This window comes from Crotalus tigris, unplaced genomic scaffold, assembly GCF_016545835.1.
Source record: "Crotalus tigris isolate CLP2741 ecotype Arizona unplaced genomic scaffold, ASM1654583v1 scf7180000024379.1109085, whole genome shotgun sequence".
Classification (NCBI taxonomy): Eukaryota; Metazoa; Chordata; class Lepidosauria; order Squamata; family Viperidae; genus Crotalus; species Crotalus tigris.
In genome coordinates, this window is record NW_024100549.1 from 1,069,214 (window position 1) to 1,093,879 (window position 24,666).

The 24,666-nt window shown below is 39.6% G+C and overlaps 1 long non-coding RNA gene across 1 annotated transcript; it reads left to right on the plus strand.

Annotated features, from left to right (window-relative positions):
• On the plus strand, positions 1-20,595 carry LOC120301369. Its single transcript, XR_005554867.1, has 3 exons — positions 1-18; positions 9,369-9,475; positions 19,687-20,595. It is a non-coding gene; the product is annotated as an uncharacterized LOC120301369 (long non-coding RNA).
• The last annotated feature ends 4,071 nt before the right edge of the window (positions 20,596-24,666 follow it).

Genomic DNA, 24,666 nt, shown 5'->3' on the forward strand with positions numbered 1-24,666 from the left:
CCTTGATGTTTACTCAGTGTAAGTATAATTACTCAGCACCTAGAGATCGGCTGTATATTGTATTACAGTTACACTGTATAAAAATGGAAGCGTTTAATTTACTTTTTAATTGATTTGGTTGTGCTCCAATCATCTATGTCTTCTAAACCCTTGAGGCAGATAAAGACAGTTTAGAACAGTGTTTTTCAGTCTTAGTAATGTTAAGATGTGTGGACTTCAGCTCCCCAAATTCTTCAGCATTCGTGGTATTGAAGTTCACACATTTTAAATTTGTCAAGTTTGAAAAACACTGGTTTAGCACCTTGTCATGTCTAAATCTGGCCCAATTCCAGTCTTTCGTGATTCAAATATTTTTCCTTTTGCACTGAACATTTACTAAAGTGAACATGAGCGAACAATCAATGAAAGCACCCCCCCCCCAGTAGAAAGTGCTCTGTTCCTACAAATGATGTACACAGCTCCCTCCGCCCTGGCTTTTCACCAACAAAAGTCTTATTATATCTGTTCAGTTTTGAGGAATTATATTAGCATTTATTTTAATTGTATTGTTGTTGTTTTATTATGTTCTGTGGGAAGCAGTGCCACAGAGAAATGCTACTAAATAAACATGTGCTGATCTTTGAGTAATCTATTTCAGAGGTCCCCAACCTTTTGGGCACCAGGGACTGGTTCCGTGGAGAGAGGTTTTTCCGCAGACTGGAGAGTGCGTGGTTTTGTGTGCTGCCTGCATCCCACGGATGGAGCTTTGCTTGTTTGGCCGGACCGGCTGCTGGCATGCCATGGCCCAGTACTGGTCCATGGACCGGGGGTTGGGGACCCCTGATCTATTTCACAAAAATGGGAGCTAAGTGCTATTTTTATTCTGCTGATAATTGGAGACAAACTTAAAAATATGAGCATGTAATTGAATTCCAAAATTACTTAATACTGTTTAAGTTATGAATAAGAGGTGATTAATAGACGAAATAAACCAACAACATACAAGAGAATTAAACATTGGGGTATTAAATAAGTCTTGATATAGGAGTCACTGAACAAAGATCAAAGAAAAAAGAAAAAGAGAAAAAAATGAAAAAGGAGATACATTTTCCAAGATGCAACAACAACAACAAAAGTAATCCAGAAAATATATACGAGCTTATTCTTAATTTAGGCTTTTAAATTTTAAGTTAAAATTTAAACCGTTTGCTTCATTATAGAAGAATTATTCTTTAAGATTCTGGTTTTATCATTTCATTTCTTTGTTCCTCTAAATTCTTTCAACAATCAGTTCTAGCTGGTTTTGGTTCCCACCACCCTTATCTATTTTTTCCTTAAGATTTTTTTATACTCTTGCAAAATTAGAAAAAAATTCTAAACATCAGAAATCAAAAGAGCTATAGCTGAATTATCTTAGTCAGAAAGTAATAGAATTTCCCTTTATTTTAGACAAAACGTTTGAATAGATAAATAAAGTCTGGGCAGTAACATTCAAATGAATTATTTTTAAGGACCTGATTAATATGTAAACTTCTGGAGTCAAATAGTTAATAGTCAATTTTGTGAGATGCATTTAATTAAGTAAATTTAACTTGAGTTATGTTTACATCTAGTGTTTACTCAAATAAATTTAATTTTGCTCAGTTTTCAGAATAACTTTCTTTCCTTAACCTATAGTTGAATCTATCTTTTAACTCAGGGAGTTTCATTTTTTTAAAAAATGCAAATTAAATTGTTAGGCAACTTTTATTAATTTATGCTATGTTTAACAATCCCCCCTCCCACAACTGGGAACACAGGAAAGCAGCTACTATTATACTGTATCAAGTATTGCTCTGGTATATCATGGTATTTTGAGACATGAAAGGTATCTTCCATATCCACAATCCAGCATTCTCAATGAAGTGTCTTCCAAATGCCTTGAGACTCCAGCTCCTATACATTCTAACCATGCAGTCCTGATACTTCAAAACTGTGCCCCTATAATAGATTGGCCTGAGGTCCAAAATTATACTGGATTTTTAAAAATTTAGTTCCATAACACCTCCATTGTTTGTCAGTCTTTGCCTGCTCCATTCTTTTCCCATTCTCTACAACATCTAGACTGCAGAAATGGAAAGAACCTCTAGCTCAGAGGTCCCCAACCTTTTGGGCACCAGGGACCGTTTACGTGGAGAGAAGTTTTTTCGCGGACCGGAGGGGGTGTGGTTTTGTGTGCTGCCTGCATCTTGCGGATGGGGTTTTGCTTGTTTGTACGGACCGGTTGCTGGCATGCCACAGGCCGGTACCGGTCCATGGACTGGGGGTTGGGGACCCCTGCTCTAGTTAACTGCAAAGAGTTGTTTTCTTCAACTTTTATCTGTCATCCAGTCGCCCCTTAGATTCTGTTCACCCCAATATGGCTGAGCTACTCTCCTAATATCTTGTGGGGCAGGACTCAGAGGCTTTAAAAATATATGGAGATTTGAGACTGACTCTTCACAGCAAAGTTACAAACAATACCATACTTTTGAAAAGCAAGGGCCTCAGAGAGGGTTCTAAGATTTATTGAAAAGATGAAAGGGATTAATTTGCATAAATTTCTGAATACTTTAACTCAATAGGTTTTCTTTTGCCAGTTAATCAAAGAATGGGATGATGTTCTGAACTTTGTTTTTCCAAGTGCCCCCGTTTTCCAGGCAATGAGAACTTTATAACATTGATTTGATTGATTTAAATTTTCAGAGATAGCCCAATATCTTGAAAGGTCAATTGCAGAAGAGGAGTGGAAGGCAACTTTTTTTATTGGATGCTGAGTTTCGGAGTCTTAAAATCCTAATGGACTTTACGTCCAGCTTTTTATAAATTGTCAGGAATCCTTCTGAAGTTGGCAAAATGGAAATGTTGTAAATGGGTATCTGCAAAGGAGAGGTCCAAAAATTCAAGATGGATGGCATAACCACACAAAGCCACAACCTTCCTTTTTTAAACCTGCATCACAACTGCTATCTTGAATTTTTTTTACAACTGCTAGGACACTTCAAAGCATATCAACATACATCCATAACTACTAACCAAGGTTAAAAATGAACCAAGGTTTTCACACTATGTCAGGTCTTTTGCAAACCTGGTTAGGTGTGTCTTGAGTCCCACAACAACTTAGGGAAGAGTTGACCTACATCCTGGCCTCCGTGCATTGATCAAATGCTTAAAAAAAATAAAACGAAAATCTGTGTTTGTGGCCTTGTGGTCACAACATTTATAAATGAATTACAAGTGTGAAAAAAAACCTTACCAACTGGAGTGTTTAGGTCCAGATTTCAGTGAGTCAAAACTTAACTCTGATTATTAGAAAGACTGGAAGTGAAGCCTTTGTCTGTTAACTCTCTACAACTGTCAGGATTTCAAAAGCATTGCTATCTCTCATTTTTTTCTAAACTAAAAGCATCCAGGTCTTTGAATGTTCCCCTCTATCCTTTATTTATAGAGAAATGTGCATTCTCAAGACTACAAAGCTAATAGCTATGAACTCATAATAATGGTTTCATTGGAAGGTGAGCATTATGGTTCCCTAAATGTTACTTTGGGCTTGGATTTAAATTAAACCTTCACAAGGACTCAGAGGGACCTTGGAGTCCTAGTCGACAATCACCTAAATATGAGCTAGCAGTGTGCTGCAGCTGTCAAAAAGGCCAACACAGTGCTAGGCTGCATTAACAGAGGGATAGAATCAAGATCATGTGAAGTATTAATACCACTTTACAATGCCTTGGTAAGGCCACACTTGGAATACTGCATCCAGTTTTGGTCACCACAATGTAAAAAAGATGTTGAGACTCTAGAAAGAATACAGAGAAGAGCAATAAAATGATTAGGGGACTGGAGGCTAAAGCATATAAGGAACAGTTGCTGGAATTGGGTATGTCCAGTTTAACAAAGAGAAGGACGAGGGGGGACATGATAGCTGTGTTCCAATATCTCAGGGGCTGCCACAGAGAAGAGGGAGTCAAGCTATTTTCCAAGGCGCCTGAAGGCAGGACAAGAAGCAACGGATGAAGACTAATCAAGGAGAGAAGCAACCTAGAACTAAGGAGAAACTTCCTGACAGTTAGAACAATTAACCAGTGGAACAACCTGCCTCCAGAAGCAGTGAATGCTCCAACACTGGAAGTTTTTAAGAAGAGACTGGACAGCCATTTGTCCAAAATGGTATAGGGTTTCCTGCCTGAGCAGGGGGTTGGACTAGATGACCTCCAAGGTCCCTTCCAACTTTACTATTATTAATATTATTAAGTCAACTCCTGACTGTCCACTGTCGGTTAGAAGCTGGGTATTGTGTAGTTTTGTACAAACAGATCAAATGCATAGGAATATAAAGGTAAGTACTTATGTTGGCGGTAGTCATTGTGGAAAAAGATGTTGACGTAGTAGTTGAATATGAGTCAGCAATGCAATGTAGTTGCAACAAACGTGAATACTATTTTAGGCTGCCTCAACAGAAACAAAATGATTTCCCAATCTTGGGAATTAATTGTTCTACTTTATTCTAGTTTGATCAGACTACACACAGTTCAGGGTCCTGTTCTGGGTATTACATTTTAAGGAAGATTCAGGGAAATGGGTGAATGGGGAATAATGGATTTAAAATACAGGATGGTAGATTGTAGCTGAATATCAGGAAAAAAAACTATATAAAAGTAAGGAAGCAGATCAACAGTGCCCACTCAGTGACCCAAACAGCTTATTCCAGTACTATTATTCAAACCTTGCTTTACCAAATAAACCAGGGGTGTCAAACTGCCGGCCCGCGAGCCAGATGCTTCATGGTGAAACCGCGCCCACCCCATTGCTGGCAATGGGAAAAAAGTCACAATACGTCATGACACGTCACATGACGTTGCAATTTTGACATCCCTGGAATAAACCATCAATTATTGGAATTGCTCATCATACAAAATTGCTATCCTTCACTATGATTCTTCCTGGAATTGTTGTGGACAATGTATGAGGACTGAGGAGATACAACCTATATTCTATCCAAGAGTACAGAGGTAATCAATGGCTTCTGAACTTGGACAGGAAACAATAGTTATGAAGCAAAAACTGGATTGACCAAGATAGGAGTCTTCCTGTAGACTTTAATAGGCTTTGATTTTTCAAGCCAATAATATGAAATTTATCAACATGTAGTTGAAAGTTCTTTCAACCATAAGTATTGCTTTATAACCTCAAGTATTTCCTCTTCTCCTACACAAGTTGCAATTTATATCAGTAATAAAAGCGGTAGCTGTGGTTAGAGCTAAAAAAGGAGTGCATGACATTTTTAAAAGTTTGCAAAGTTCTTCCTAATACTGTAACTCATCACTTCTAGGGAACTGACATTCAACTTTCATTCAGTGAGGCACGTTTCATTTCAATGTGATTTTCTCTCAGCATTAAAAATCTTGGCTTTTTACTGTTACCCCCATTGGTAACAAAATCCACCTCAGGGTTGGCGAATGTTTTTCTAAAGGATAGACCTCTTTTTTTCCTTCCAGAGCTAGAGAAGAAATATATTTATATCAATATTATGTTATGGATGGATTCGTGCAGGACGAATTCCCCAGATATTTTCAAATAGCACTGGGAATCCATAGGGACTGTGGCCTGCTGGTATTGAAGTGGATGGATTAATGATCAGACTCAGTACGAGGAGGCTTCCCATACCCCATTTAATTTGTCCTTTTCTTCAAAATCATAGAGACCAGAACCCTGATGTTTAGAGAAAGTTTAGATATATGAAGATGATCCAAGTTTTGGTTCCAGATATAGCTAGAAAACCCTGGAGAAAAATTGCCTGACTTGATGATGATGATGATAATAATAATAATAATAATAATAATAATAATAATAATAATAATAATAATAATAATAATAATAATAATAATAGTCTCTTCTTAAAAACTTCCAATGTTGGAGCATTCACCACTTCTAGGGCAGGTAGTTCCACTGGTTAATTGTTCTGTCAGGAAGTTTCTCCTTAGTTCTAGATTGCTTCTCTCCTTCATTAGTTTCCACCCATTGCTTCTTGTCCTGCCTTCAGGCGCCTTGGAAAATAGCTTGACTCCCTCTTCTTTGTGGCAGCCCCTGAGATATTAGAACACTGCTATCGTGTCCCCCCTCGTCCTTTTCTTCGTTAAACTAGACATATCCTATTCCAGCAGCCTTTCCTTATATGCTTTAGCCTCCAGTCCCCTAATCATCTTTGTTGCTCTTCTCTGATAGACCAGGCTACTCCAGATGTTTAGATCTATAATCCATCAGGCATAACCACTGACCGGGCTGTGAAGTTGACAAAGTTCAACTTCCTTCCATGAAATTGACAAGGAAGGATCTATCCTATGGAGAACTGCTATAAACAATGTGCAATTAGGAGATCCTTGTTTGGCTAGACAGGAGGCAGTTTTCTCCAGTGATCTGGTTTTGCTTCATACATAGGGCTATGAACAATCACGATCTGGTGTAGTCAGTGGACTTTGACTTGCAACATAATTCTAGGCTTATGTTTGTTTGCAGTGGGTCAGAAGACAAGCTTGCCAAGACATGAAGTTACAAATAATACCTGAGGTTTGTGAGCTCATATGTTTTTGTGCACAATTCAGGGTGCTTTCCATTAGCATATTCATCAATTTCTATGTGCTCTTACCACCCACACAATACTCAACAACCAGATTTTCCCCCTAATGAGGTTGAGAAGTTTGGCATTATAAGCTATATGTCGGAACTCAGCATCTTGATAGATAAAAGGGTGTCATAGAGATTACGGCAAGAAACTCTTTTCCATGGCCACAGAAAGTAGGACATAAATAATAGGTATAAGTTGCAGCAACAGGGGTTTTATATAAATACAAAGGCAAACTTCCTAATTGTCTATACAGCAGTGGAATAATCTGTCTTCATAGAGAGATCAAAAGTCTGGAGAGCCATTTCTTAAGGATGGTTCAGCTGGTGTTCCTGCACATTGCTAGAAAGTCAGCCTAGTTGATCTAATCTTCATGGTCCCTTCTCACCCCACAGCTCTACAATTTTCTCAGCCTAGTTCAATAGCCAAAGAATCCAATATCTGCAGTTAAGCAGCAAGATTTAGAAGGCATAAATTCAGCTTTCTGGGAAGGAGTTAGTTGCCTGAAATCATGGATCCGTCATGAGCAGAAAGTCTAGGATCAGAAATCATAAAAAACTGTAAGACGGCTAGGAATCAGAAGCTGGATCTAGTTTAGAAGCTGTAAGTTAAGAATCAGAAATGTACAGTCATTGGGAATCATAATTCTAAAATCAAGCATGTATTACTATAAGCCCAGACTTGAATATAGGATTTAGAAATCAGAATCATGGGCCATATGCCATGACAAGGAGTTGGAAACTTGACATAAAAGACTGGGGCTCAGAGTTCAAGAATGGATTCATGGATGCAGAGTCAAAAACTTGCACTCACAGGTCAGGAACTGTGGATACCAGAAAATAAAGTTGCTTGGGAAAATTCCAAAGTGATAAAGAAATCTTTTCTAGGATTACTTTAGTTCTAGATTTTTAAGAAGAGGACATTCTCTGCAAGCAGCATCTAAACTAAGATTTAGATCAGAGTTTTTCAAACTTGGACTTCAGCTCCCAGAATTCCCATTCATGCTGGCTGAGAAATTCAAAGAGTTGAAGACTATACATCTTAAAGTTGCCAAGTTTGAAAAATACTGGTTTAGAATTTTCTCTGTGTCTCTTGTTTATCAAATTACTTATGTTAAGTAATAACCTTCTATCTTCCCAGTATAATTTCCAAATATTGTGTTATAAAACAAATATGATCCCAAATCTTGTGGAAAACGAAAGGACTCTTACGAATTCCAGAGAGTTTTAGCAGAGAGATTTATTGCGCAGGTTCAGAAGCAATAGCAACAGTAATTTTGAACCCCGAGGGCGGGTTCAGACTTCAGTTTTATACTTTCTTTTTCTCAGGAACAAAGGAATACACATTGTAATACATTAGGTTCGTTTCTCAGGGGTATACAATGGAGAGAATTTGCTACATACATTGTATCCAAGTGCAATGCACATTAGGTTAGTCACATACAACTAACACAGCACTATTCCAGTAATTATACAGACACATCATTATTCTAGTGATTGTTCATCATTCCACATTACAACCACCTGAATACCAAGTTTGAGAAACCTATCCTAGACTTTCCTCTCAAAAGTGCCTCTTAGCACCTGATAGTAACACTGCCTGCCAATTGGAGTTTCAGTTGAATGAGACACACTTTTGGTCACCACGATGTAAAAAAGATGTTGAGACTCTAGAAAGAGTACAGAGAAGAGCAACAAAGATGATTAGGGGACTGGAGGCTAAAACATATAAGGAACGGTTGCGAGAATTGGGTATGTCTAGTTTAACGAAGAGAAGGACAAGGGGGGACATGATAGCAGTATTCCAATATCTCAGGGGCTGCATAAAGAAGAGGGAATTAAGCTATTTTCCAAAGCACCTGAAGGCAGAATAAGAAGCAACGGGTGGAAACTAATCAAGGAGAGAAGCAACCTAGAACTAAGGAGAAACTTCCTGACAGTGAGAACAATTAATCAGTGGAACAGCTTGCCTCCAGAAGCAGTAAATGCTCCAACACTGGAAGTTTTGAAGAAGAGACTGGACAGCCATTTGTCCGAAATGGTGTAGGGTTTCCTGCCCGAGCAGGGGGTTGGACTAGATGACCTCCAAGGTCCCTTCCAACTTTACTACTATTACTATTACTATTACTTTTGACCCACAGATTTAAGAAAACTTATGTTTCCTCTCAGCTGCCCTTAGATTTTGGCCTTTGCAGCAAGTTGCGTGTGTCATAATTCTGTCCCCCTTTTAGATTGTCAGATCTGTATGATTATGCTTGCAAAATATTTGGAACACTGAAGTAACACTTCTCACTAAATGCTAATTATGAGTCAACATGAATCATAAGAGTTGTTTTTATGCACTTCCAGATTTCATTAGGCAATTCATTTTTTATAACATTTGCAATGGGCCATCTTTTTTAGGCCATGACACTATTTCTGTTTAAGATATACAGTATATTTTTAATAGCCAAGAAAAGCAGGAGGAAAGGCAATGACACAATGCTTGGGTTCACACAATCATCTTGACCTAAACTTAAATCTGAGTTAACAAAATCTAATTGCTATATTTAAGCCATATCCAAGGGCCTAATAAACAGATCTTATTCTGGCTTTAGCCTGCATTACAACTTGTTTAGGAAATAATTTGTTATGAGAAACCAGCCAATGAATTCCGGCAATAGGAGACTCCAGAAATAGGGCTCAGGGGACCACAATGATGTTTGCCATTCTTTGAAAAGTGAAGATTGCTGTTCTCTTTCTTCTTCCAGGGTGAGGTAGCAGATGAGGTGATAAAAAGGAAATTGTGGTTGATCTTACCAATTTTCCAGGCGGGTCTGAAGTGATTGAGAGCTGCACCGCTAAGCAGACTTAAAAGGTCAGGTATCCCCAGGTCCTCTATGATTTCACTGTACCTTCAATATCAGCATCAAAACAAGAAGAGAAAACATCTTATAAGTGCTTAAACCCGGATTACCTTGCAAATCTTATGTAAACCTGGGGAAAGGTCAATGCTGGTAGGGTTGGTTTTGTGATGTTAGCTTGGAGAAACAACTAAGCTTTGAAAGTATAGTTTTTTGTTTCATCTCTGGATCCACTTCTATTGCTAACATCCACAAAAGTTCCTGCTGGATCTGTTTGACTTTGATTTTTCAGTAATCAATTAATTTATAGGACTTTTCATCTTAAGGTGTGGGGATAGCTTTTGAGCAGGGGCATCTACAGTTGATGGACAGAATCAAAAACGTTCAAGGTGGGTGCATGATCTAGGACTCAGGCCTTTCTAAATGCAGAATTCCAGACTTTCACTCTGCTTATTGTAATCATTGAATTCTTAAGGGGCAAGGACCACATTGGTACAATTGTAGTTAGTGTAACAACTGTAACTTTCCTATTCCATTTAGATTTAGGAATAATAATAATAATAATAATAATAATAATAATAATAATAGAGAAAGTCATAGAAAATGATAAAATTAAACTGCTCTGGGACTTCAGAATTCAAACAGACAAGCACCTGCAACATAACACCCCAGACTTAACAATTGTCGATAAGAAAGACAAAAAAGTCTGGATAGTGGATGTGGCAGTGCCTGGAGATAGCAGAATAGAAGAGAAAGAACTGGAGAAGATAACAAAATACAACGACCTACAAATAGAAATAGAAAGACTGTGGCAAAAGCAAGCAAGGGTAGTACCAATAGTCATAGGCTCCTTGGGTGCAATCCCAAAACAACTGGAGCACCACTTGAACACAATTGGCATTGACAAATTCGCTATTAGTCAGTTGCAAAAGGCAGCCGTACTAGGAACTGCTTCCATCCTGCGACGATATCTGTAATACCCTCAAACATCCACATCTGCCTATATTGGAGTTCCTGGATATCTGGTGAAAAATGGGTTACAGGACTCAGGACTGTTGGCTGAGCAACCAGGGCCAGCAGCTGCAGAACTACTGGAAGAAAAGGTGTTTACCCGTCGCAGATACACAGTGATGGAAAACAAAGAAATAATGATCTGTTACTACAGATCAAGTACAACAAGAAGAGGATATCTAAAACGAATGCACCAGTTCTGGAAAGAACAACATCCAGAATCAGAAATAACAGAACAGAGACTAGCAGATCAACACCGATTTATAACACGAAATAAAGTATTCACAGAAACAGAATTGGACGAACTGCAAAGGTTTACCCAGGGCAAAGAAATCAAAGCCTTACCAGAAGTAATTCAGAATGTAGAGGCAAACCAGGGGGGAGTTGGCAGTGAAGGAATCCAGCAGAGATATACAACTGTTCTCATTTGGAAACCAGGCACCTCTTCCTCAGGAAGAACAAAACCCTCTAACTAAAGAAATAAAAGAATTGAAACAAAGAATAATTGAGCATCTAAAACAGCACAAAAACAACAGAATAAGGCTACCTGCATTGAAGCTTGTTCCAAAGAAACCGCTAGCACAAGCATTAAAAGATGCAAATACTGCAATAGCAAGTATAAGCACCAATTCACTGCAAGAAACAAACCAACTAATGTACAGCACAGCTGCAGTTATAACTGAATACCTGGGATGCAAAATCAACAAAGAAGAAAAACAAACCAACAGTACACCACAAAAATGGAAGGTTAGACTCGAAAATAAGATCAGCAAGTTAAGATCACATGCAAGCAAGCTAGAACAGATGAAAGAAAAGAAGCTGAAGAACAAGAAGACCAAAGAATACCTAATCAAGAAATACCACTTAGAAACAAGGAAGATCAAGGAAGCATTGGAAATAATAAAGCAACAAATAACAGCTATAGCCAGGAAAATCAGTAGATATGAAGCTCGAATTGCAAACTATAGGCAGAACCTCCAATTTCAATCCAATCAGAAACGTTTCTACCAATCCATCAATGGAGAAACTGCAAGGAATCAGTCAGTACCTGACAAGGAAGAAACAGTGCAGTTCTGGAAGCAGATATGGGATAACCCAAAGAAATACAACAAGGATGCAGCTTGGTTAAAAGAGGTGGATGCAAATAAAACAGAAGTTGAAATGAAAGAACTAGTAATAACAACAAAAATGGTAGAAAAAAGAGCAAAGAAAATCAAAAATTGGTCAGCACCAGGTGAAGATGAACTGCATGGGTTTTGGTTGAAACATCTAACTGTTCTACACCCACTCATTGCCAAACAGTTCAACAATATACTACAAGGAGGAGAAAATGAAAAGTGGCTAACAACTGGGAAAACCTACCTAATAATAAAAAATCCAGCAAAAGGGGCAACACCAGGTAACTACAGGCCAATTACCTGCTTACCAACAACTTTCAAATTACTAACTGGTGTGGTAGCTGATGCAGTACAACAGCATCTAGTTGAAAACAATCTCTTTCCACATGAGCAGAAAGGAAACCGCCCCAATAGAAGAGGAACAAAAGATCAACTCCTAATAGACAAAATGATCTTGGAAAACTGCAAGAGAAGGAAGACCAACCTGAATGTAGCATGGATTGACTACAAAAAGCATTTGACTCTCTGCCACATGATTGGATAATCAAGTGCCTAGAAATAACGGAGTAAGTAGAAACATCAGAAAATTTGTGCAAAAATCGATGGCACAAATGGAGGAACCAAGTTGTGCAGATCAATGGTGAGAGACTGGGAGAGGTTAATATCAAGAGAGGAATATTTCAAGGAGATTCATTGTCACCATTACTATGTGTTATTGCACTGTTTCCTCTGTCAACAATACTGAATAACTCAGGACATTGTTATCAAACATCAAAAACATCTGCTAGACTATCCCACTCCTTTACATGGATGATCTGAAGCTGTATGGAAAAACATCATCTGAAATAGAATCGCTGCTCAACACTGTCCGTATATATAGCCAAGATATTGTAATGGAGTTTGGCTTGGACAAATGTGCCACACTTACTATCAAACAAGGAAAAATAGTGAAAACTGAAGGAATCAAGATGCCCCACGAAAATAACATTAAGAGTCTGGATGAGGAAGAGTACTACAAATACTTGGGTATCCTTCAAGCTGACAACATCAAGCACACTGAAGTCAAGAAAAAGATTAGAGGTGAATACATCAAGAGAGTGAAGAAGATCTTAAAGTCCAAACTCAATGGAGGAAATACCATAAAGGCAATCAACACCTGGGCAATCCCAGTCATTAGGTACACAGCTGGAATAGTGGACTGGACTCAAGCAGAACTAAAAGCAATGGATAGGCAGACCAGAAAAATAATGACAATGAATCATGCCCTTCATCCACGCAGTGACATTGATAGACTTTATCTACCAAGGCAAATAGGTGGGCGTGGAATGCTACAAGTACATCAGATGGTTGAAGAAGAAAAAATGGCTTTGGAAGAATATCTGAAGAACAATGATGAAGATGCACTGAAATTAGTATATCAGGAAGGCTTACTGACTACTGGAGAGACCAAACTGGCCTACAAGAAGACCAAATGAAGAACAGAATAGAGGCATGGGAAGACAAAGCACTACATGGCCAATACATGAAAAAAATAGCTGGGAAAGCAGATAATAATAAAACCTGGCAATGGCTAAGAGCAGGAAAATTGAAGAAAGAGACCGAGGGACTAATTCTGGCTGCACAAGACCAAGCCTTAAGGACAAATGCATACAAAGTCAAAATTGAGAAGACAGCAACAGACAGTAAGTGCCGCCTATGCAAAGAAGCTGAAGAAACAGTGGACCACCTGGTAAGCTGTTGCAAGAAGATTGCACAGACTGACTACAAGCAGCGGCATGACAAAGTAGCAACAATGGTGCATTGGAAGATCTGCAAAAAATATCATTTGCTTGTAAGCAAAAACTGGTGGGATCATAAAATAGAGAAAGTCATAGAAAATGATAAAATTAAACTGCTCTGGGACTTCAGAATTCAAACAGACAAGCACCTGCAACATAACACCCCAGACTTAACAATTGTCGATAAGAAAGACAAAAAAGTCTGGATAGTGGACGTGGCAGTGCCTGGAGACAGCAGAATAGACGAGAAAGAACTGGAGAAGATAACAAAATACAAAGACCTACAAATAGAAATAGAAAGACTGTGGCAAAAGCAAGCAAGGGTAGTACCAATAGTAATAGGCTCCTTGGGTGCAATCCCAAAGCAACTGGAGCACCACTTGAACACCATTGGTATTGACAAATTCGCTATTAGTCAATTGCAAAAGGCGGCCTTATTAGGAACTGCTTCCATCCTGCGACGATACCTGTAATACCATCAAACATCCACATCTGCCTATCCCAGGTCCTGGGTAAGGACTCGATAGGTAGACAAAATGCCAAATCCAGTCTGAACATCTGGCTGACTGTGCGATGATCCACCATCTAATAATAATAATAATAAGCCTTGGGTGCAATCCCCAAAACAACTGGAGCACCACTTGAACACCATTGGCATTGACAAATTTGCTATTAGTCAATTGCAAAAGGCGGCCTTACTATGAACTGCTTCCATCCTGCGACGATACCTGTAATACCATCAAACATCCACATCTGCCTATCCCAGGTCCTGGGTAAGGACTCGATAGGTAGACAAAATGCCAAATCCAGTCTGAACATCTGGCTGACTGTGCGAGGATCCATAATAATAATAATGATAAAGTTGGAAGAGATCTTGGAGGTCATCTAGTCCAACCCCCTGCTCAGGATAGTTATCCATGAGTTGGTTGCATTGTATTGACTACTGCAATGTGTTTTATAGGGAACTACCCTAGAACAATTAACCAGTGGAACAACCTGCCTCCAGAAGCGGTGAATGCTCCAACACTGGAAGTTTTTAAGAAGAGACTGGACAGCCATTTGTCCGAAATGGTATAGGGTTTCCTGCCTGAGCAGGGGGATGGACTAGATGACCTCCAAGGTCCCTTCCAACTTTATCATTATCATTATTACTACTACTACTACTACTACTACTATTATTATTATTTTTTATTGAAAGTTTTTTAAATTTTACAAAACAAATCCCCTCCCCAACCCCCCCCACCCTCCCATACCCTCCCCCACCTCCCCAAACCTCCCAAACCCTCCCCCAACCTTCCCAGAGCTGAGTACAGGCTTAATTAAAATTTTTCAGAAAAAGAAAAGAAAAACTTAAAACACATATAAATCCTAAACAAATCTAAATACATTAAATTAAATAGATTATCTTCTCTAAAAAATAATAATTGCAATCATTAAACACATTATAATATGCTCTAAACATTTTCTAGTATCATACTTATATTATTATCCATCATTCTGTATAAACTCCCTCCAAAACACAAATTAAACATTACTTTCTTTGAATATCTATACCTACAATATAAAATCTAATCTCTCCCTCTTTCTTTATCCTAGAACACAAAAATAAACATATAAACCTTCATTATACCATTAAAACTAAATACTCTTTGAATACTTAAACTAAATACTTGAACTTAAACTTCTTATCTAAGATTTTCATTCAATCTCCATAATCTTCTCTCCTATAAAAAAAAAAAAAAAAAAAACTTAAAAGACATATAAATCCTAAACAAATCTAGGTACATTTAATTAAACAAGTTATCTTCTCTTAAAAATAATAATAATAATAATTAAAAAAAACCCCAATCATTAAACACATTATAATATACTCTGCCCCTTTATGGATTACTGCCTTGTCGTGGCGAAGGGGCTTGCGTAACTCAATGAAGCTATAAGCTATGCCGTGCAGGGCCACCCAAGACGGACAGGTTATAGCAGAGAGTTCTGACAAAATGTGATCCACTGGAGAAGGAAATGGCAAACCACTCCAGTATCTTTGCCATGAAAACCCCATGGACAGTACTAAAAGGAAAAAAGATATGACGCTGGAAGATGAGCCCCTCAGGTCGGAAGGTGTCCAATATGCTACTGGGGAAGAGCAGAGGGCTAGTACTAGTAGCGCCAGAAAGAATGAAGCGACTGGGCCAAAGCCGAAAGGACGCTCAGCTGTGGATATATCTGGTGGTGAAAGGAAAGTCCGATGCTGTAAAGATTTTTTCTCCATAGGAACCTGGAATGTAAGATCCATGAATCAAGGCAAGCTAGACGTAGTCAAAAAAGAGATGACAAGACTGAACATCGACATCTTAGGAATCAGCGAACTAAAATGGACAGGAATGGGTGAATTTAACTCAGATGACCATCAGGTATACTACTGTGGGCAAGAATCCCTCAGAAGAAATGGAGTAGCCTTCATAGTCAATAAAAGAATAGGAAAAGCAATACTGGGATACAATCCCCAAAATGACAGAATGATCTCAATTCGAATCCAAGGCAAACCATTCAATATCACAGTAGTCCAAATCTATGCCCCAACCACTGGTGCTGAAGAGGATGAAATTGACCAGTTCTATGAAGCCCTACAGGACCTTATAGAATTAACACCAAAAAATGATGTCCTTATCATCATGGGGGATTGGAATGCTAAGGTAGGAAGCCAAAAGATAACCGGAATAACAGGCAAGTTTGGCCTTGGAGTACAAAATGAAGCAGGGCACAGGCTAATAGAATTTTGTCAAGAGAATACGATGGTCATAACAAACACTCTTTTCCAACAACCCAAGAGACGGCTCTACACATGGACATCACCAGACGGTCAACATAGAAATCAGATTGACTATGTGCTCTGCAGCCAAAGATGGAGAAGCTCTATACAGTCAGTAAAAACAAGACCAGGAGCTGACTGTGGCTCAGATCATGAGCTTCTCGTTGCAAAATTTAGGCTTAAATTGAAAAAAGTAGGGAAAAGCACTAGGCCACTCAGGTATGAACTAAATCATATTCCTGATGAATATACAGTAGAGGTGACAAATAGATTTAAGGAACTGGATCTGATAGACAGAGTGCCTGAAGAACTATGGATGGAAGTTCGCAACATTGTACAAGAGGTAGCAACTAAAACCATCCCAAAGAAAAAGAAATGCAAGAAAGCAAAATGGCTGTCTGAGGAAGCTTTGCAAATAGCTGAGGAAAGAAGGGAAGCGAAAGGCAAAGGAGAAAGAGAAAGATACACCCAATTGAATACAGAATTCCAGAGAATAGCTAGAAGAGATAAGAATACCTTCTTAAATGAACAGTGCAAAGAAATAGAAGAAAACAACAGAATAGGGAGGACCAGAGATCTCTTCAAGAAAATTGGAGATATGAAGGGAACGTTTCATGCAAAGATGGGCATGATAAAGGACCAAAATGGCAGAGACCTAACAGAGGCAGAAGAGATTAAGAAGAGATGGCAAAACTACACAGAAGAACTATACAAGAATGAGCTTAACATCCCAGATAACCACAATGAGATGGTCACTGACCTCGAACCAGACATCCTAGAATGTGAAGTGAAATGGGCCTTAGAAAATCTGAGCAACAACAAAGCTAGTGGAGGTGACAGTATTCCAGCTGAGCTATTCAAAATCTTAAAAGACGATGCAGTAAAAGTGCTACACTCAATTTGCCAGCAAATTTGGAAAACTCAACAGTGGCCACAGGATTGGAAAAGGTCAGTTTACATTCCAATTCCAAAGAAAGGCAATGCCAAAGAATGTTCAAACTATCGCACCATTGCACTCATTTCACATGCTAGTAAAGTTATGCTTAAAATCCTACAAGCTAGACTCCAGCAGTATGTGGATCGAGAACTACCAGAAGTACAGGCAGGATTTCGAAGAGGCAGAGGAACTAGAGATCAAATTGCCAACATACGCTGGATCATGGAGAAAGCTAGGGAGTTCCAGAAAAACATCTACTTCTGCTTCATTGACTATGCAAAGCCTTTGATTGTGTGGATCACAACAAATTGTGGCAAGTTCTTAAAGAGATGGGAGTACCAGACCATCTCATTTGTCTCCTGAGAAACCTATATGCGGGTCAAGAAGCAACAGTGAGAACCGAACACGGAACCACTGATTGGTTCAAAATTGGAAAAGGAGTCCGGCAAGGCTGTATACTGTCCCCTGCCTATTTAACTTATATGCAGAGCACATCATGAGAAAGGCAGGGCTAGATGAATCAAAAGTTGGAATTAAGATTGCCGGGAGAAATATCAACAACCTAAGATATGCAGATGATACCACTCTAATGGCAGAAAGTGAAGAGGAACTAAAGAGCCTCTTGATGCGGGTGAAGAAGGAGAGTGCAAAAGTTGGCTTGAAACTCAACATTAAGAAAACCAAAATCATGGCATCCGGCCCTCTCAATTCCTGGCAAATAGATGGGGAAGAAATGGAGGTAGTGACAGATTTTATTTTTCTGGGCTCCAAGATCACCTCAGATGGGGACTGCAGCCAAGAAATTAAAAGACGCTTGCTCCTGGGGAGGAAAGCTATGGCAAATCTAGACAGCATACTAAAAAGCAGAGACATCACCCTGCCAACAAAAGTGCGTATAGTCCAGGCCATGGTTTTCCCAGTTGCAATGTATGGCTGTGAAAGTTGGACCATAAGAAAGGCTGAGCGCAAAGAATTGAGGCCTTTGAACTATGGTGCTGGAGAAGACTCCTGCGAGTCCCTTGGACTGCAAGGCGTTCAAACCGGTCAGTCCTAGAAGAGATCAACCCCGACTGCTCTTTAGAAGGCCAGATCCTGAAGTTGAAACTCAAGTACTTTGGCCACCTAATGAGAAGGAAGGATTCACTGGAGAAGAGCCTAATGCTGGGAAAGATTGAGGGCAATAGAAGAAGGGGACGACAGAGAATGAGATGGCTGGATGGAGTCACTGAAGCAGTAGGTGTGAATTTAAATGGACTCCAGAAGATGGTAGAGGACAGGAAGACCTGGAGGAACATTGTCCATGGGGTCGCGACGGGTCGGACACGACTTCGCAATTAACAACAACAACAATATACTCTGAACATTTTCATATCATACTTATATTATTATCCATCATTCTTTATAAACTACCTCCAAAACACAAATTTGAACATTACTTAAAACATTAAAATTCCCTTATACACATTTAAATCTTTACCAATAACAAATTCCATCCACAATAAACACATTCCTTATCAGTCTCTCTTGTCCATAAACCATTAAAATTCCCTTATACACATTTAAATCTTTACCAATAACAAATTCCATCCACAATAAACACATTCCTTATCAGTCTCTCTTGTCCATAAACCTCAAAAGAAGTGCTTTGAAAACTGCCCTTAAAGCTAACTCCAAAAAGTTTATAAATCTTGCTTCTCCCACAGACTCAGTACTCTTTTGAATACTTAAACTAAGTACTTAAACTTAAACTTCTTATCTAGAATTTTCATTCGATCTCCATCCTTGTTAGTCTCTCTTATCCATAAATCTCGAAAGAAGTGCTACTACTACTACTATTATTATTATTTTTTTATTATTATTATATTAAATCCACACTGACTGCCAACTGTTTAATGCACTGATTTGACTTTTAAAGCCATATAAACTTAGGATCAGCAGAAGAATCTCTTTTGAAGACGAACTTGCTGCCAGAAACTTAGCTATCTGATGCACTCTGAGACACTGGAAATGAATTTCTCTGTTGTTCTCAATGTAAGAGAATCTTTCTGCTCACTCTCATTATTTAGGAAAATGTAGTGGGAAGAAAGCAACTCCTCTCCCAAGCTCTTATCTTGATTTTTTAAATATTAAATTTATATATCACCTCATCATGTTATAAGGGAAATGGGCAGCATATAAATTTAATAAATACATTTTGTGTTTTTGTTTTAATTGCTGTAACCAGCTTTATGAACAGAATGACAGGTATGTTGTATAATTCTCCTAAAAGAAGATAGATAGATTCATAGTTAAGGCACCTCTTTGAGGGAAGACAAGACTCTTCCTTGTAAGGTAGGCTTTTAATTGTTGATGGTTGCTTGCATTCTGGTTTTATGAAATGAGACTCCCATAATCAATCAAAGGGCAACTTGAATAATAAACCATAAGTACACAGATAAATGGCCCCTTTGCAGAGAAACTGGTGGAGAGGTCTTTGGAGAAATCTGATGACAAGATTCTCTCAATTCCTCAGCTCACAAACTCAACTGTTGGTTCATAGCTCTAATAATATATATATATTAAAATTTTCTTCTAGGAATTGAGCAAACACTGACACCATGAACCCTTCTCAGGAAATAATGGGGCCTTTTGGTCCACTGGCCATTTGCTATAAAAACGCCACAAGCAGGGCTTTACGCCGGAAACGAGAGTTCATCCCGGAAGAAAAAAAAGACACCGTCTACTGGGAGAAGAGGCAAAAGAACAACGAGTCTGCAAAACGTTCCCGGGAAAAGAGGCAGTTCAGCTATTTTGCAATTGAGAGCCAGATGGCTGCCCTCCAGGAGGAGAATTTTCACCTCCGTTGGGAGCTCCAACACCTAAAAGCCCGTTGTGGTCTCCTTAATCATATTGCAGAACAACCAAATGCCAGTGTTAACTCTCTGTTCTGCACACAAGGTAACTGCTGGTCAAGGGCCCAAGGCACCATTCCTTCAGCAGAAAGGTTGTTGGATTATATGTGGATCCCAAGGGAACATCTTGATTCCAACCCAAAGCATATGGCCTTCCTCAAGCAGTACAACATGGTTCTTTCACAAGGAAAGAATAACCCTACTTTTTCCAGTTCTGCCTTCCTTCCAACTTACTTCAACTGCCAACTTATACAGAGATATTCCCACCATTTCCCAATATATGACAGATCTCACTTTCCAATCAAGTTGCCAAATACAGGTGAGGTAGGGAAGGAAGGTCCTCAAAACAATGACAGTGAGAAGGAAACAATGTCAGATGTTTCAGAATATCCAATGATGCCCCCAAATTATTCTGCTCTGCCTCATAAACTTAGGATTAAAACAAAAAAACATCAACTTCTGTGATAAGAATGTCAGTAGACATAATTTGGCTGAAAATAATAAACTAAAAAGAGAAATATTTGGATTGCAATCAAATTGGACTTCTCACATCTTTCTAATATAGGAAGACTTTTGTTTTTAGCTTCATGAAACTAAAGTACTAGGTCTCAAATTGTGGCTGAGAGAATTGATGTATGTCAGTTGCAGCTATGTATTCTTCCTATCTCTTTTGAGTTTTTATTTCTGAATCCTGGGGGTTATAAAATGGAATAAAATCTTGTAACCCTATACAGTTGTACATTGGGTCTTCAATATATTTTTCGGTTTGTGCTAACTTTTTACCTTCAATTCCTCTGATACAGGAGCAAGACATTTCAGGCTTATGATTTAAGTTTTTAGACCTAGCTTAGAAATCTCAATGTGTGAAACTCAATTTGAATTCATAATCTGGTTTAAGTCATAGCTTAACAAAGGCCTATAGTTTGAAGGTGGGAATCCTAGGGCTGAATAACAAGCAGTTTGTCCCAGGTTAAGCACAGCCAACTAAGCATATGCCAAGGACTGGAATACACCACATCATCATCTAGCCCTCCCCAGTTTACAAGGAAGGGAATCAATCGATCGTTGCCTCTTCTCGCTGTCCAGGAAAACATTGTCCATTTTCTGGTTTGTGCTAGATCAGTGATGGTGAACCTTTTAGAGATGGAGTGCCCAAAACTGCCCCTGCCTCTGCTCCACCCCTGCCCCGCCCCTGCCCTGCACCACCCCGCCTGCCCGCAGGGCCACTCACAGCCTCCAGGGCCCGCCACAGATCACCCAGGCAGCCCAGCAGCGCCATGGCGGCCACGCCCTCTGCCCGCGCCCCACAGCATCAACTGTGCGGGATGGGGCATGAAGGCAGAGTCCTGTCTATGGTGCCTGGCTAACATGTCCTTGGCTGCGCTGCTCCGTGTGGACCATGTTCGGGGGTGACTCTCCTCAAGGAGGGCTGCTAGTGAGGAGGGGGCCGTGTGGGGAGGCGAAGCTGGGGCAACGGCACGTGTGACAATCTGAAGTCACAACAGCACTGATAAAAGGGCTTGTATAATCATTTTTCACACTTACAACTATTGCAGCATCTCCATAGTCACATGATGAAAATCAGGACACTTGGCAACTGACTCATATTTATGACGGTTGCAGAGTTCTGGGATTATGTGATCACCTTTTGCAACCTTCTGACAAGCAAAGTCCATGGGGAAGTCAGATTCATTTAATAACCATGTTATAAACTTAACAGCTGCAGTGATTCACTTAACAACGATGGCAAGAAAGTCATAAAATGGGAAAAAACTCACTTAACAACTGTCTCACTTAAAAGCAGGCATTTTGGGCTCAGCTGTAGCCATAAATTGAGGAATACCTGTACTTCCAATCCGACTGATTACTGGGTGCTTTAGCTCTAGTCACTGCTTTTATTGGCTATTTTTTAAATAACTTCATCAGTAGAAAAAAATGAGGCTTTTTTTGTTGTTGTTCTCTGCTGCAACAGGAAAAGGGTGGACTTCTTTCTCTATTCCTTTTTAACCAAATAAGATTGACAAAAGTTCTACCATTTTCCCATCTGGGCCAGTGAACAAGGTAAAACTGTTTTTTTACTTTTCTTTTTTAAATCAAGCCTTCAGTGGATGCACTAGTTTGTAAGGTATCAAATACAAAGGGAGAGTCACTGGAGGGAGGGTGTCCTATTTGTCACTATAAACCACATGTGATGTCTTCCAAGCCACTTGTATAAGGAATGGGAGGATAGAGAAGCAGGCGAATCCATCAGTCAAAGTCCATGATAAGCATAGTTGCAGCTGCCAAAAAGGCCAACATAGTGCTGGGCTGCATTAACAGAGGGATAGAATCAAGATCACGTGAAGTGTTAATACCACTTTACAATGTTTTGGTAAGGCCACACTTGGAATACTGCATCCAGTTTTGGTCACCACGATGTAAAAAAGATGCTGAGATTCTAGAAAGAGTACAGAGAAGAGCAACAAAGATGATTAGGGGACTGGAGGCTGAAACATATAAGGAACGGTTGTTGGAATTGGGTATGTCTAGTTTAATGAAGAGAAGGATGAGGAGAGACATGATAGCCATGTTCCAATATCTCAGGGGCTGCCCCAAAAATGAGGGAGTCAAGCTATTCTCCAAAGCACCTGAAGGCAGGACAAGAAGCAATGGCCATCTCAGGGTTGGCAATGCAGTTCCTCAGATTTGTAGTCCTGGGAGACTTCAATCTGCCATCCCTGAGTTTGGCCTAGAAGCAGCTCAGGAGTTCATGGCCACCAGAATAGATAGGGGCATATCCCAGGTCATCCATGGCCCAACTTGAGACAGTGGTCACCCTCTGGCTATGATCTTGTCAGAGAAATAACAATATGTCTGCCAATATACCCTTTGTCTTGGTCAGGTCATGCCCAGGTGGCTTTGAGATTCTCTCATGCCGGCCCTCTCCATAGGGAGGCTGGACCTATTTGAATGGCTCACCCACAGAGGCTGATGAGGGAGCTGGGATAGAACCTGGCAACACTGCTGCATACTCCTATGGTGGCTTTGGCCTGGAATCAGAGAGCAACTGCAGTCCTAGACAGGATCGTGTCTATGGGCCCCCACATGGCCCTTTGGCCCCAATACTTCCCATGGTTCACAGAGGAGCTGAGGATGCTGAAAAGGGCCAAGAGATAGCTAGAGCATCACTGGCAGAAAACAAAGAATAAATCCAACTGAACACAGGTTAAAGCCATGATTAAGGCCTACCTTGTAGCGGTAAGAGAGACAAAATGTCAATATTTCTCCACACTTCTTGCATCTTCAGAGTGTCGCCCAACAGCCCTGTTCAAGGTCACCCAGTCCCTCCTCAAGAAAGAGGGCTCAGATGATCATCTTGTGCAACACCTGACAGATTAAATTACTGAGATTTGCTCTTGGTTGGAGCCCAAGAGTGGTACAATTCTGTTAGAGATGCCCAGGAATTGGACTCTATTTAATCTGGAAGCAGTTTGATCCTGTTGGACCTGAGGAAATGCGCAGGGTCCTTGGGGCTGTCAACCCAACTACTTACTTATTAGATCCCTGTCCCTCCTGGTTATTGAAAACTTCCAGGACTGTGACTTCTGGGTGGGTGGCAAGAGAGGCGTCCTTTGTAGGGAGGGTGGTGAAAAAAGTGATTGTACTGCAGCTCCAGAGGACCTGGATGAAATGGATTATCTGGACCTGTAAAGCTCTTTATGACATGGATCCAGGATATCTGCAAAACCGTTTTTCCCCAATGGGTTTGGCTCATCCCATTCGTGCTGGCAGAAGGGGCATACTGCTGATCCCATCAGCCAAAGAATTTTGGCTGGTGGGATCCAGGAGACGAGCCTTTTCTGCCATGAATCCTGGCCTTTGGAATATCTTGCTGCAAGAGGTAAGATCCTTCCCCCTTTTTTAATCTTCAGGAAACGCCTTAAAATGCCGGCTGTCATGGGGTCCTGAAGGAGAAGCTGCTAGCTGGAGGTGGTTGATGCAACAACAGAGAAAGTATCCCCACCTCTCTGTTCCAGACCTGTGTTTTTTTAGTTTGTGTTAATTTTTTTGTAATTTTAATTTGTTTTTATATTTATATTGTTATATTGTTTGAATATTTATAAATTTTATCTCACTGTAAGCCGCTTGGAGCCTCCTCAAACCACAAGATGGGTAGCAAATAAATTTTAATAATAAATAAAATAAATATTAAACTTGTATACAGAAGATGGTTACAAAATCTAAATACTACTTCTATTTTTTAAAAACTCAAATCTCTCTAGATTTTTCTACAAATAAAAAAGCAGCATTTACACTTTGTACCCAGTCTTTTTATTTTACATACAGCTTTGTAGTCCAGATTTTATGAGTATTTCATCTTGTAAACATAGGGTTAACATCTCATTTTGCAAGAATCCATCCACAATATTAATCTAGGCCAGAAAGGCCGTATGTTCAGTATCTTTTGGTTGTGTCTTGTCATCATGGAGATTTTTGCAGCCCACATCTCATAGCTCTGCAAAACAAGGCATTTTAAGTACTGTTCAAGGAGCTTCCATTTTACTTTCGCTCTTTGCTAGCTTCTGCTATTAAAGTGATCTCAGTTTTTGCATGATATGTCCACACAGCTGGCATCTGACAGGCCATGCTGAATCTCTGAACAATAAATGCAAACCACATTTCAA